General features: G+C 37.9%; 1 protein-coding gene across 1 annotated transcript in view; it reads right to left on the minus strand.

Annotated features, from left to right (window-relative positions):
- The window catches only part of Eaat2 (Excitatory amino acid transporter 2), a 153,692-nt gene extending 142,787 nt beyond the window's left edge, over positions 1-10,905 (minus strand). Inside the window, exon 1 of the mRNA XM_090407515.1 lies at positions 10,101-10,905. The gene's annotated coding sequence lies outside the window, so the exon portion shown is untranslated. The remainder of the gene's footprint in view (positions 1-10,100) is intronic.
- Between the last annotated feature and the right edge of the window lie 3,986 nt (positions 10,906-14,891).

The following is a 14,891-nucleotide window of genomic DNA, read 5'->3' on the forward strand; positions in this document are numbered from 1 at the left end:
GATCTTGAGCCTCTCTCTTCCATGTTATACCCATAGATTTCACTAGTGGATCTTCCCATCTTGTAGGTGGTCTTCCTGGTTTTCTCTTTATTCTTGGTTGCCAGTTGGGAATTCTATATGTCCATCTGTTATCCATGAGTCTGGCTACGTGACCTACCCATCTCATCTTGCTTTCATATACTGCACTTACCACATCTTTTATGCCTGATCTCTTTCTTAGTTCCGTGTTTCTAACATGTTTCATTTTGCTGATGTTACAAATCCTGCGTTCCATTGCACGCTGAGTTATTCTGAGAGTTTCTTCTTCTTTTCTTGTCGTGTTCCATGTTTCTGATCCAAATATGAGTGATGGAAGAATGTCACTATTAAATAGTTTTGCCTTTGCAGAGATGTCAAGATTTGGATCAGTAAGTGTTTCTTTTAGTCTGTTGAATGATAGTCGTTCAGCTTTCTTTTTGTTTGCTAGTTCTTCAGATAAATCATTATTGATTTTTATTGTTTGTCCTAAGTACTTGTAGGAGTCAACGTGTTCTATAGGGATGTTATCAATACATAGGTGACTGTCACTTGTGTAGATGTTTTTAATCCATTTTGTTTTTCCTAGATTCATTTCTAAGCCTATCTTCCTGCTGTTTGTGTATACTTTTTCACCCATTTCTTGTAGGTCTTTCGAGTTGTGGGATATCAGTACTAGATCATCGGCAAACATACGGATTTATAGTTTTTCACCATCTATGCTTACTCCTCCGTTTAGGTCCATTTTTTTTCAGAATGTATTCTAAAGTGCTGATAAATAGATTTGGGGAGATCGCATCGCCTTGGCGGACCCCTCTCTTTATATCTATATTTATAGGTTGATCAAATAGGATTATTTGTGTGGTCTGATTTTATCATGTGGATATAAGTAGGGTCCACATGTATTTCCAGTAAGGCACTGATGATTGCATCGTGTTCTATGGAATCAAATGCTTTTTTATAATCAATAAAGAGGAAACATAGAGGGATTCGTATTCTCTGCATTTTTCTGTTAGTTGTGAAATGACCTGGATATGATCTATTGTGGAGAAGCCTCTACTGAATCCTGCCTGCTCTCTGCTGGAGTTGTCTTCAAGAGTGTTTTGTATTCTGTTCAGTATTACTCTGTTCATTATTTTATATATGTGAGAGAGTAGACAGATTGGACGATAGGTTTTTATGTCTTCCTTGTTCCCTTTTTTTGAATAGAAGTTTGGTTTTTGAGGTCTTCCATTCCTCTGGGATCTTTCTTTCTTCGAAGTACCACGTGAATCTGGCAGCCAACGCTTTGAAAATAATTGGTCCACCTTGTTGGATTTCTTCAGCCTTAACATGATCAAGTCCTGAGGCTTTCTTTACCTTTACTCATTTTCTTAAGGGCATGTTCTAGTTCTTCTGGAAGTACATCTGGTATATTGCTTGGTTTTGGAATGATAGGTTCTCAAACTTGGCACACTTACTTGCATAGAGATCATTATAAAAATTCTGCACAATTTCTTCTATCCTTTTTCTATTAGTATGTTTTTCTCCAATTTGATCCTGTAAAGCAGATGGGATTGACTGTTTACTGTTTAAAATTTAAGTCTTTCTCTATTTTTTTTCAGGCTGGTTTTTGCCTGCACTGCTTCTCTTAATTTTTGTATCCTGAAAGTTTTGTAGTCCTCTGGAATTCTTTTCTTTAGTAACTTGCAGATAATTTTGTATTCTAGAAAATTTTCTTCAGATTTCTTCAGTTCTTTTCTCTTTTTCAGTAGTTCTAGAGTTTGAGGTGAGAGTCGTTCTCTTTTCTTTTGTTTCACAGGAATTTCTGCTTTTTTCCTACACTCGTTGAATTTATTAATAAAGTCAATATAGTCATCACATCTAATGTGTACATTATATCTAATGGGTACATAAATGTACCCATTAGATATAATACGGAAATCAGAGACGTGCATCGTAGGGTTTCATTGGAAGTGAACAATGTATTCATATTTTCACATAACTTGGAACAGGCCTAACAGATTTCATGTTTGTTAGCCAAATATCGCGAGCAAAACTGGTTGCTGGTAAGTTCAGTGCTGAAACCAGATCAGCATCATTGAACTAGAATGCATAAGCCCCTGGAGCAGGAACTTAAAAATTATGGAGGAAGGTAAAGTATAATCATTAAAATAATTTGCAGTTACTGTCACTCAAATGTTGCATCTGAATTGGGCACTCATTGCTCAAATCCTGCAGATTTGTTAATCCATTCTTCGTAAAGCTGAATTGTTGGTTATTGTTGAGCTGCGCGCGCATTATTCAACTATTGCTGCTGCTAGCATAGATGGTTATGATAAACTACAAGATTCCAACTCAATCCATGCATGGCCGTCGCAAGAATTAATTGGCATTTTCTCCCCGAATGTTTTATGGTTTCAGACTAGTTGTCTACAGTGATTATGACACACAGTTGTGTAAGTGTCAGTTAGTGTTACATAAATATAAAAAAAGAGAAGAATGAATATACAAAGCGAATGCTCTGAGGATTTTTAACATTCTAACCGTTAACAAGATTCTAAGCATTGAGCTAAGATGCGGAAGCACATACTTGAACTTCTGTTTTCTTCGCGTAGGCTTCTCTGACCCTGATTATCAAGCTAACCCAAAATACACCCCGGGAAAGGCCGCTTCACTACGCTAAATTTAGGGTACTGCTAAATAGTGCTGATAAGACGGTAGAGCTTGTTTTGAACGAGGGGGGGGGAGTAAAAATAAAACTGATGGATGAATGAATGAATGACCTTAGCGAGTAACGTCTTTTGTGTTTTTCAGGGTCGTATAAATAGGAAGTCGTATAGCGGGAGAAGATAGCATGGCTAACAATGGGCGAGCCTTGGTTAGAATATTTTCTGTCAATATTTTCTTCGGGTAGCGAGACGCACTGTTCCACATGATGATAGGGAGAATTGCATTAACTGCTCTCTTCCGGTTGCTGTTGTGAGGAGGAAAAGGGGGGGGGGAGATGATTATACTGGAGGGAGAGGGGAAGACATCGGCAAAGTTTCTTTGTGTAAACTCAGGGTGGAAAACAACCGAAAGCGTGGCATGTAATGTACCCTGAACACCACTTACGTAAGGGGGAAACGCCCTTGAAAACAATGAAATTACATTTTACGTTGTCTTGGCAACGACCGAGCGAACTGGTGACGGTTGGGGACTCACTCACAACTTCAGAGTTTGGGGACATTCTGATGGGATTAACGACGCACGTGCAAGGTACTGTTGCGTTCTGCCATAATTTTGATTGTAATGTTTCTAGAAGTTTTTATAAAAAATAAAAATGAAAGCTCGGTGTGTGTGCGCGCGCACATTTTTCTTTCCGCCAATAACAAGCGCAACAACGCATGTCGGGTACCGGAAGTGTGTGTGTTCGACAGTCATATTTCTGTGATATTGCTGTTTAATCTGCTTAAAATTCCATTTGAATATCCAGCGAACATCCCACCGCTCGTCCCAATTCCCTTCTGCTCGTGTATGAAATTTAAATCGCCCCCTATTTTCCAACTTGCCTGAGTCGGAATCACTGACGGGAAAATGACTTTCTATGAATTTAAAGAAAATAAAATAAAACTTGCGGTAACATCCTTAAACGTTGGATTAAGAAAAGAAAAAAAAAGTTCAATTATCTTGAACATGCTACTTATTAAATATCGGCGACAGCGTCCGTTTGTTTACGATTCTTCGGACGGAAGCCTCCTTTTAACTTTTTTTTTTTTTTTAATCCGAACACACCCGATTTCCTTCAGAATGTTTTCTTTGTGTTCAGAGAAGTTGGCTATTTTTAATAACCCCTAAAATGTCGTCCTGCATTCTTAGAAGTTGCGAAAACCGCATCTCGTTTGTCGTTCTGGAGCGGTGCCACGACTGCGTTAGCTAATCCTATCCATCTGTGAAGCCAAATAACAACGCAGAAAACAACATCAACATTTAAATATACATCCGGGGGGGGGGGGGTCAGTTTGAAAAGAGACTTATTAAATGGATTCATCGGTATTTCGTTTCTAGGCTGCCGCATCGCTCGCCTTCGTAATATCAGTTTCACGTGTGTTTATTATCTCATAGGGAAAGTTGGGTCTTGTTTAAAAAGAAATGTTTTTGTTGTTGTTGTTGTTGTTGTTGTATTTTGAAAGTATTATTTACGTAATAAAAGACACGTGACACTAAAAAAAAACAATTAACTTGTACGTATTTGTAAAATGTTATTACAAATAACTTATTATTATGGAATTCGTTTTATGACTGTAGATCCGTGTGTGTTCACGGGCCGGTTTGCCTGTTCTGAGGGACGAAAAACCCACGTTGCTGGGTGGAAAAATCCTACTACCTCCATATGAGACCGGCTAACTCACCTTTAGAAAGAGACCAGATAAAAGTTCCTCGCGTTATGGACGGGAGTCGAACTAAGGTCTTTCCGACCAAAGCACTTCGTCTATACCGACTGGGCTACGGAGGCTCTTGGTAGTTTGTTGACTGATCGATATCCTGTCTGGGTTCAGAATAGAAGGGGAAATAACGAAGGGTATAACTACAAAAGGTTCGCGATGAAAGCTACGAACTTGATTATTGGTTTGATTATTTTGTCCGGACAGGCCCCTTAGGAAATGCGCTCAAAAGAACACTGGCTAATAAAATACTTGTAGAAAAAGCGTGTCGATAACTCTACGACAGGATCAGAAACATTTGTGTTAGTAATTTTTCTAATTACTAACACTCGTAACAATGATTACGAGGTTAATCCTCATTAACCTCGTAATCATTGTTTACGTTCATTTTTTTTTTCGACAGCTGTAGGGGTTAGAAATGGACATGTCGCAAAAAATGAGGGTGTTTTGTTATTTTAATTAAATGTCATCTAACACTCGCCATTAAAAAGGCGGGGGGGGTAATCAAGAAATTCTCTGATTCCCACAGGCTTAGACGCTTAACTTTAAGGATGATTAGGCAACTAGAGAAGTAATGTGTTAATGCCAAGAAAGATTAGTTTAAAAATTATTCCAAATGATAAATTTTAACCTTGGCTACTAATTTATTCTTATTAATAGATATGAATAAGTAAAAAGAGGGGGGGGGGCTTAATCGAAGAAGCGGGATAAAGCCGAAGTCACAGTCGATGGACATTCAAAATTTGGCTTTCAGTGCAGAACCATTTCTTGCTACCACAGAAAAATAAATGAATAAAAATCAGTCCCACGAGTTAGAGGGAGGACACACGCGCAGATGTTGCACAAAGCGTTCGTTGAGACGTGTCGAAGTATATTTTTAATTTGATTTCGCAGACTCGAAATGCAGACAACGGGCTCTTTCTTAACCCGAATAGATTTAACGAAGGGGAAATTCTGATTTCCACGTCGTCTCTGCGTGCACGTGCCATTAAATTAAAAAGCCAATAACGTAATTTAATTATTTCTTAGCCAGAGGACGCGATAGATTACAAAAGGTAAAGGAAATATTTCCTGAATGTGACCGTCACTTCCTACAAATAACATTCCCTCCCCCCTCGGTCCATTGTGATGTTGCCCACCTCTGCCCGGTGCGAAAAACAGTCTTTTATGCGACACGCAAATCGCAGTGACCAACACCCATTAGGGAGCACTGAGACGGAAGGAAGGTTCATATTATTCCCCCCCCCCCCTCGATGTGGAGAGGGGATGGTGTTGACGGTCCGTAAAGAGGAAAAAGGTTGACAGGGGGAAATCAACAATAACCAGAGAGCGAGGGGCTAGTAGAGGGTAAACGGCTAGTGACGGAAAGTCGTGGAAGTAGGTCATCCCCAGATAGCGGGAGAAAACTCGCCCCGCCCTCGCTCAGATAGCTGGGGGAAATTGTGTGTGTGATAACGGGACCGAGCTGGAAGGTGTGTCGGAAAATTCATCAACCATCTGTCTACGTGCACATACCAGAGCAAAGTTCTGTGGATGTCTGAATAGGTTTCTTTATCAAAAGACATTGAAAGAAACGTCGTGTTCTTAGAAGGAGGGCTTCTTGGAATTTGTTCTGAAAAGAAGTGGCTTTTTCTTTTTTACAAAAATTTTGAATGATTGTGTTGAGCTAAAGCAAACCGCTGTTATGAAAAATCTCGGACATCCCTCACTAAATATGCAAATTAGTTTGTAAATGGATAAAACCGATTATTACTAAAGTTTTTTTTTTTTTAACAATTAGTTTCCATTTCCATGGTTTAAATTCAAACAATTTATTTTTTGTTTGTTTGTTTGTTTCAATTTTATTTTAGGTTTCATTGTTTCTGTTTAAATAATGAAAACGTCACGTGTTCGGGATAGTAAAAAATAAAAATGAAATGGACAGTGTGTAGTCAGTGTTACAGAGCTTTAATTACACTCAAAATAATAAAACAGAATTAAATTAGCTCCGTTGGAGTGTGAAAATGAAGGCCGAAAATTGCAACGGATCACCTTTTGACCCTTCAGACTCATTGGTACTATGTAAAAACGTCTGTTCTCTTGTTCCAATCGGCTTCCAACGGTTCTGCTTCAACCATTCGTTTCTTAAATTACGTAAGCACTCCAAATTGCCAATTAGTGAGTGCTGAATGAGGACGGAGAAGCAGAGCGAGCGAGAAAATACACATTAGGCCGTTAATTACTCAATTAATATTAACGAGCACTCCTTTTTTATTCTTTCTTTTTATTCTTGCAAGTGTTTCGCTAATTTCTCCCACCTTGGAATCCAACAGTGACAGAGGATTCAACGTCACCCGCCCCCGCTCGTTTACGTGAAGGCAGTGGTTTCGGGTCAACCACCCTAGCAACAGACAGAATGCAGAAGCTTTAAGAGCGCGCGCTCGAACAATTTACCTTCTTACTAAAACCTGTCAGCGATAGGGGAAAAAAAAAAGTAAAAAGTATATGCTTTCGTTAAGACGCATGCGCGTGTATTCGAAGATATTCGTATATTAAGTGTTGTAAACTCAGAAAGTTGAACTTAAGCTGGGAATTTAATACTTCTTTCAAGATTAAAAAAAAAAAAAATTCATCGAAATGAATGATGCGTTCGGTGAACATCAAAATCAGTGGAAAAGTGTTCATGGAGATCATTAAGATGCTAATAACCACATCAGCTCCCTCTATTCACGTAGTACCGAAATTTAAACAGGATGTTTAAATGTCTCGAGTGCATGACGTCATTCATTCATAATTGGCCACTAGTAGAAACAAAGACGTTTACAAGGGTCCTTGAAGCAGACATGTTTCAAAGAAGTGGGGTCTTGCACCAGATAAGAGCTCTTTTCGACCTCACTCAGGGCTTCGATGAAACTCTTGACCACTACGCCTCGGGAATAAATTTCTGATGGAAGCCACAACACATAAATCATGCCATTCTTGCGGGTGACATTCCTGGAAATAGGATCCGAATCGGACTGACAATCTTCCTTGCATATTAAATCGATTAACAGACATTGACACAATATTTTCAACACTGATGGTGACGTCATATCCGTTGTGTATTTCTAGTCATCGAGCACAGTTACTCTTTTGCTGTAAAAAAAAAGGAGGAGGGGGGGGAGAATCCCATTGTTCAATGGTTTCTAAATCGAACAATTGTAACTGTTTCTGTTACAGTAATTGGCTGTGCTGCAATTCCATTCAAATCGCTGCAAGCCAACCCGAAACCGTTCATTAGCTCACTTCAACTGTCAACATTCCCCTTTGCTATCAACTTCAGCACTCCTGCCTTGTAAAACAGAGGATGCCGATAGAGCGGATGCCATTTACAATGATTAGCTGCTTCCCCTTAACTACCCCTACTGCTCTTCCCCATCCTACAGCAATGGTTGAAGGACTGCGTTATGTTATGTAACTATAACAACTCCTGATAGTAAAACATACAAAGGCTTAGAATTATTCTAAAAAAAGTGATGGATAATTGAGTTGGCTTTTTATTTCACCGATTTACTCCATGTTTAGGATACTTTTCAATTAAAATCAGGAAAACACTTCAAGTCAGGCTCTTTAACAATGTTTAAATTGTTCTTTAAACACAATCTGGCCATCTGATTTGTATTGACGACCGATCTGATCAACAGAGAGCAATAAACGAAAGAGAAGAATTAAGTACATTTTTAAATAATAAATTAACTGCAGCAAATGATACAAAAGAAGAGGAACTTACGTCATAACACGTGCCACTTACAATGAACTCTTGCTGACTAAAATATTTACTAAGAATTGACAATACGTCACACTACCACGTGTTGCAATGGGTGAAAGAAATTGATACAGAGTTACAAACAGCCTAAAGTATTACGTCAAATCACGTGCGAGCAACAACGAATGAAAGTATGGCTGCAGAGTAACTGACGGAAAAGCGCACCTCATATTAATTGTTTAAGATCACGCAGGTGCTCCAGCTTTGTATAGACACAATATTGCGTTTTTTGCTTTGGAGATCGTTGTTAAATAAGGTCAAGGGAATATTTGTATTCTGGCGAGTATATTAACGCAACGTCGATGAAGTTTCTCATTAACAATCAAAATTTGTTCACATTTATTTACTGCGTGCTGCTTTTTGTCTTTTTTGACTCTCGTCAATATTTTTTGCGTTATTGCTAATTATTAATCCATTCCAGTGGGTGAATGTTTATTAACATGAAGTGGACTAAATTCCATATGAAACATTCTTTTCTCGTTCAACAAACTTTCGTTAATCGACAAATAATGTTTTTCTGAATTGGAAGCTCGTCCCAAGTGAAGTCAGCCGAATATTTTTCTAACAATTATCGTATCTGAATAATAGCTTTCAAAATGGAAATCAATGTGTCACAGCGCCCTCTGGAAGAAGCGATCGACTTCACGTGATCCATCGAAGTCTAGGAAACTTCTTTCTTAATAAGTAAAAAAAAAAAAAAAAAAAATACGCCTTTGCGTCTTACGAAGAGTTGTGAAAGTCGCCGCGAGCTATCCATAAAAATGGAAAGAATATTTGCCAGAAGGATCTCATGATGATATGCATATTAAACGATTTCGATAGTATGTTCTATTTGAGTTGTAATGAAAAACTAATTAAGTAAAATAAATAGTAGAAACAATCGATTGCTGTTGTTATCATAGCAACCAGCTGTAGCTATACCTGTCGTTTATTTATAAATTTCTGCAGGTTTTTCCTTGAATCGAGATTATCTTTTTCCTGGTAATTCCTTCACAGACGGAAATGAAGCAGCTTCCTTATCAGTAAAAAGTACATTATTTGAATTGAAGAAAATCTTTTATTAGAATTATCCGAAAAAAAGCCTTTGCAAGCGTGTGGCTGCCATTTGTGTGTGTGTGTGTGTGTGTGTGGCAGCTTATTCAGGAAGTAGCCAATTCAATCAAGGTTAGTGTGAACATTAATTTTGAAGTTATTGGATCTCATCAGTTAGGTAATATTATTAAGCTAAAATACACGATTCGGTACGGAAGTTGGAAGGCAAAACAAGCAAGAACTCATTCGAGCAACAAGTTTAGCAAAGCAGCCATTAGTGCTGTGATTTGCGTGTCAGTGCAAACACTGCCCTACTTCTGCCAACTAACGGGGAGGGGTGGAAAGAAGGTGAAGGGAAATAGTCGCGTAGCTGTAAATAGCGTACGCGAGTCTCCTCGGAATTGTCTGACGAAATGGGGGCCTAATATTTCGTCGCTAGTTAAAAAAATGCAGTTTTTTTTAGAAACAGTTCTTTCATTAGCAGCCAACGAATGTTCATCAGTGGCGGAAGGTAGTTAAAGACAGTTAAAAAAACAATCAGTGTGTAATAATACGGTATCCTATTTTTTCTTTATAGGGAAGGGTCGGAATAACCGAGGGTCAACCGGATTCAGATCGTTCCATAGCTCGCAGTCCAACCTCACCTACGCAGACCCAGTCAGCCGTGAGCAAACTTTGCACGTCTTCCTCGTGTTGAAAGGAAAAACAGAAGTGAGGTCGGCCTGTTTGAAAGTAGAGAGAGTATTTGTATGCCGTCTCCCGTGGCAACCCGCAGGAGAAGGCCGGTCGATCAAATAGCGCTGTTAAGAATATGCACGGAACATAAACAGCATTTCGTTAGGCCTAAACAAAGACTCACTCACCGCTTATCTTCAGCGTCCGGATTGTTGCAGAATCCTTCGGTTTCGACGTGACACGTGGAGGCTCACTGGTACCCCCGTTTGCCGCCACCACAAGCGACCGCCTGTTGCAGCACACCTCGTCACCGCTCTCTCTCTCTCGATTACCAAACTCGGGGGAACATCGTCCGTCACTCAGGAACGCAGATTGGTCGGCATCGCAGCCACTTTTTTAAGTACTGACAATTCTTCTCAGACGAGCTGCACCAGACACACCGAAAGATGATTGCTTAACACCTCCCTGCGACACTACGGTACGCTTCGATGTCATCCGCAGACGACGGCGAGCGCAAGAACGGATGGATTGGAGAAGTCAAGCGCGAAAACACGAGCTTCGTCACGTGACTTAAGCTTAGAAGAGTGCGAGGGGAGAGAAAAAAAAAAAAAAAAGAAATAAAAAACCGCACTGGAAGCAGATGCGCGGTGGGAAAGGCATTTAAAGCGATGCTGGCAAGGTGCCAAGTAAGGCGCTGTGCCACCGTGCGGGCGATGTGAATGGTGATGACACCCCTCCCGGTTAAACTTTTGGCTCCAGTTGCATGCGAAGGCGGCAGTTCAAAGAGTACTTTCACTGACGACGTTGTTCGGACCACCTCCTATGCCTTCTCCTGCTGAATTTTGTTATTTCTTTGAAGAAGACAAAAGAGAAGCGGAGGAAACTGCGAACATTACGTGCTCAAAAATTGCATTTTTCTTCTATGCTGAACTGTGATAAAGTGGAAAAGAATGACTTTAGCTTCAAGGAAAAGTAATGACAATATCCGGTAGATGCTAACAGTAGAAACATGTAAATATTAAAAGGAAAACCAAGGATAATGGGAAACACTAATTTTGGATAAAAACAAAAATGCGAACGTAAAAGAAACAAAATTGTTTGCAGTGGAGAAATGCTGTTGATTTGAGGTCATCGTAGCCAAAAGTGAAGGATTGCAACAGTGTCTGAATTTTAATAATTAATAATAATTGACTGTAATAAGTATTTTATTAAAAATATTATTAAAGCATTTATTTTTAATTATTATTTAATAAATAATCTAAAATAGTAATTTGATTAAATAATTTTAAGAAAATGTTTTTACCACAGTTACCATTTGGTTTCCAAATTTCTAGACTCCAAACATACGTCACGCTCCCTCATCGTATGCGCGTGTGTGTGATGCATCTTGATCGTTATGACATGATATCTCTGCTATGCAAGTCCTAAGTTTTATGAAAAATAAGCAGTTGCCTGTTTTTAGGTCGTAAAACGATCGCCTTCTAAGCCACATAGGAGTGCTATTATTATTCTGATGCTTTGATTTCAGTTGATAGAAATTATGGTCGAAGCATCTAAGCTGTGAGGCGCTATCTTATTTTTCTATTTCCATGTGTTCTGAAGCTCGTTTGTCTTTTTTTTTTTTTTTTTTTTGAAGGATTAAAAACTAAATTTTCTGGGAGGGAAATCTACCCTAAACCTCCTCATGAAATCGGCTAAGTCACCTTCGGTTGAAGTTGTTATAAAAGTCACTCACGTTTCTACTGATCTTAGGTCTTGAAACCGGAGGGAAAATGTGACGACGCCCTCGCGACAATTTTTTTTTTTTTTTCCTTTGTTGGTACAGCAGCAGGATTCTCGTTGCTGTGGGCGCGAAGGATTAAGAAATAGGAAGGAAAAGGATAAACAAATAAGGGAGACTTGTTGGATGGACCGAAAGAAGAATTGCGAGAGATTGGTGGTAACGAATAAATCAAGCAGGCATCTTGAAAATTGGAGTTCTTTATTCAGCCCAGAAAGGACAAACAGGGCAGAGGAAATTTGCCCTGAAATCGGAGGTCTGGTTTATCTGTTTATATTTTATTTAGGCGACATCGCATTTGGAGGATGTAACCTGTGACCTTCAGTTTATTGGGGAAAAAAAAAGTATTTTTTTTTTCATTAGCTAAGCGTAAGGATGCGAAGTAGTGGATTTGAGAATTTTTAATGATTTCTGTTTGCAAGATTTTGGAGAATTCCACCCCAAAGAGATGTCGATAAACGTGTCCATGAACCAACCAACGAAAAGCGAATCATCCAATAATCCAATTTTAACCGGAAAGAGTATGTAAGAACTGCTTTAACAAGTTGCGTTTTCTATTTTTTCTTTTCCCTTTTTTTTTAAGTGTGGTTTCTTAGTGTGTACAAATCACACAGATTTGTACACACTAAGATCATTTCCCTGGAATATACTTAACCCGTTTTAATTCTCATTGAGTATTTCCTTTCAGATTATTCTCGAAATGTTCGCTTCTGACCGGAATATCTGGCTTGTTATTTAGTCTACTTTATCTTTAGAATTTAGTTTACAGGATACAGTCGTTTCCTTCCTTTAAATTGAGATACGGGATGACCTTCGCGATGCAGGTGGAGATAAATCTAATCAATTCAAGGTCAAATCAAAAAGATTTGGCAAAAAAAAAAAAAAAAAAAAAAAAAACGGCAGTTGCTACTTTTAAATTACATACAAACTGTAGGCATAATCTGATAAATTAAAAAAAAAAAACTATTTATTATGCAACTCTGTTATATGAGAGTGCTTGTGGAAAAGCCTTTCTATTCCATTGCATGGTTCCCTCCCCCCCCCCCCCCAAAAGAGACCGTTATAGGTTCGATTCTTAGTCGAAAACTAGAGTAGTTATTGATTTTTTTTATAACTTACTAAACCTACGGAACCGTTCATGAAAATATTTCTTTCTCAACGGAATCCCCTGCGAAAAAACATGCAAAATAATTTTAATAATAATAATAATAATAATTTAAAATAACAACAAAGTAACCTAACTGTTCTAGAATTAAGTCGGTTTAATAATGATATTCACTCACTAAATGCAGAAACCTTAATTGAGAAATATGAGCTTGTATCGAAAACAAATTATGAATGTTCGGGGTAAAGTTTGTTAGGCATTCAACCCATTTCGATGTTTCGTTACAATGATTGATTAGAATCCGTGGAATAGGATCCTAAACGCTGCTTCGCCTAAAGGCTCGTATTCACTATGAATTTTTACCCAGAATGGATCAAATGATAAATTGAAATTCAATGTTGACCTGCGCACTTGCATTCATAGATGGAGCAATTGTGGCGACTCTGAAACTGAAATGATCGAAAACCCACAAAAAAATCTTCTCTTGGATCCTTTGTATTGAAGGAAAGGAGTCATAAATTTAGGCGACAGCTTTTCGTGCGATTGATGCCGGCAGTTTTAGATGGTTGGAGTTGGAATCTTCATTCACGTTTTAATCCATTTTTTTAAAGAATGGCAGAAAGTCACAGTTTTTGTTTTAAGGGGTTTTATAAAATTGACCGTTTTAACGGTTATTGTTAATTATTGCTGATTCGCGAAACTCAGCACTTGTTACCATTTCTCATTACAGATATCTATATTTGGAGCTGTTCGTTTCATTTTTTGCAAATAATCTTGTAAGTTCACCAAGCATATTAACCAGTCCATTGAGTATAAGCTGAAACAGTTTTTAACAATTTTTAAATAAGCAATAGTAAGGAAAAAAATTCATTCCCAGTTGTATGATTGTTCGGTTCATAGTAGTTCAAAAATTCTTCCTTAATTTCGTTGCGCGTATCTAACACAGACGAATGTCTCAGCCCACAACCCTGTGTGACTCACTCATCTAACTGAGAGAACGTAAATCTTCGACATTTTTAAGTTACTGAAGAATATCTTCGCTCATCATAATTGTAGTATTCGAAGCGCTATTGTAGAAAGAGGTGTTGTTTTTATTTTATTAGTAAATTTATCTCCTAACATTGTACGGCCAGTGTCCAACTACAACGCATGATCAGTCTTCTACGGCTTTTTCTTTCTTTCTTTTTTTTATTTTTTATTTTAAATTCTGCAGTGCGAAGTGATATCGAAAATTACGCTTTAAGAGCTCACTCATTACCTGAGATTTTTAGTGTTTTATTTATTTTTTAAATCAACTGACATATTTTGATTTTTCGATTGTTGGCCTTTTGTTTCCAAATGCCTTTTTAATTTTTTTGACGGAACCACAGCAATATTAGACAAAAACCTCTGAAAAAACACAGCATTATGGGTAATCATCTTTATACGTGAGTCCAAATAGCACGTAAGAAGGATCGCATTTGCTTTTCTTCTTTCTTTTCAACTCCCGAAACGTGATATTGTTACACCTGATATCTTAGGAATATAGTATTCTCAGCCATCATGGTGTAACATGAAGAATAAAGATCATAAATTAAAACCCCTGCATGAAAAAATGAATTATTTAATGGAAAATTTCTTGCATCCATTAATATGTATAAAACGTAAGGGTTGTTGTTAAAGTAGCTGATAAAGGAAGGAATGTATTAATATTGTAATATGACTTAAAATAAGGAATTCTAACTAAATAAGTAGCTAACAAAGGAAAGTATAGATTAATATTGTAATACGATTAAAAATGAGAGAGTTAAGTAAATAAGTAGAAAGGGGTGAGTCATAAAATACGTTATGTGAGAGATTAAGTTATTAAGTAGAATAAAATGTGAGAGATTAAGTTATTAAGTAGAATAAAATGTGAGAGATTAAGTTATTAAGTAGAATTCATAGAAAAAGTTTGAAAGGGGATTAGATCAGGCTAGCACAAGAAAAGCAAAGCTATCGCTTAAGGTCGATCCCCGGATTAAAACATTGAGAACGGCCTTGCCGATCAAATGACGTTTGGCGGGAAAACGCTACCCTAATTGGTCGATGATTAAAAAACAAGTAGAAGGAGGA

The sequence above is a fragment of the Typopeltis vanoorti genome, chromosome 17, assembly GCF_054136105.1.
Source record: "Typopeltis vanoorti isolate ZY-2024b chromosome 17, IOZ_Tvanoo_1.0, whole genome shotgun sequence".
Taxonomy (NCBI): Eukaryota; Metazoa; Arthropoda; class Arachnida; order Uropygi; family Thelyphonidae; genus Typopeltis; species Typopeltis vanoorti.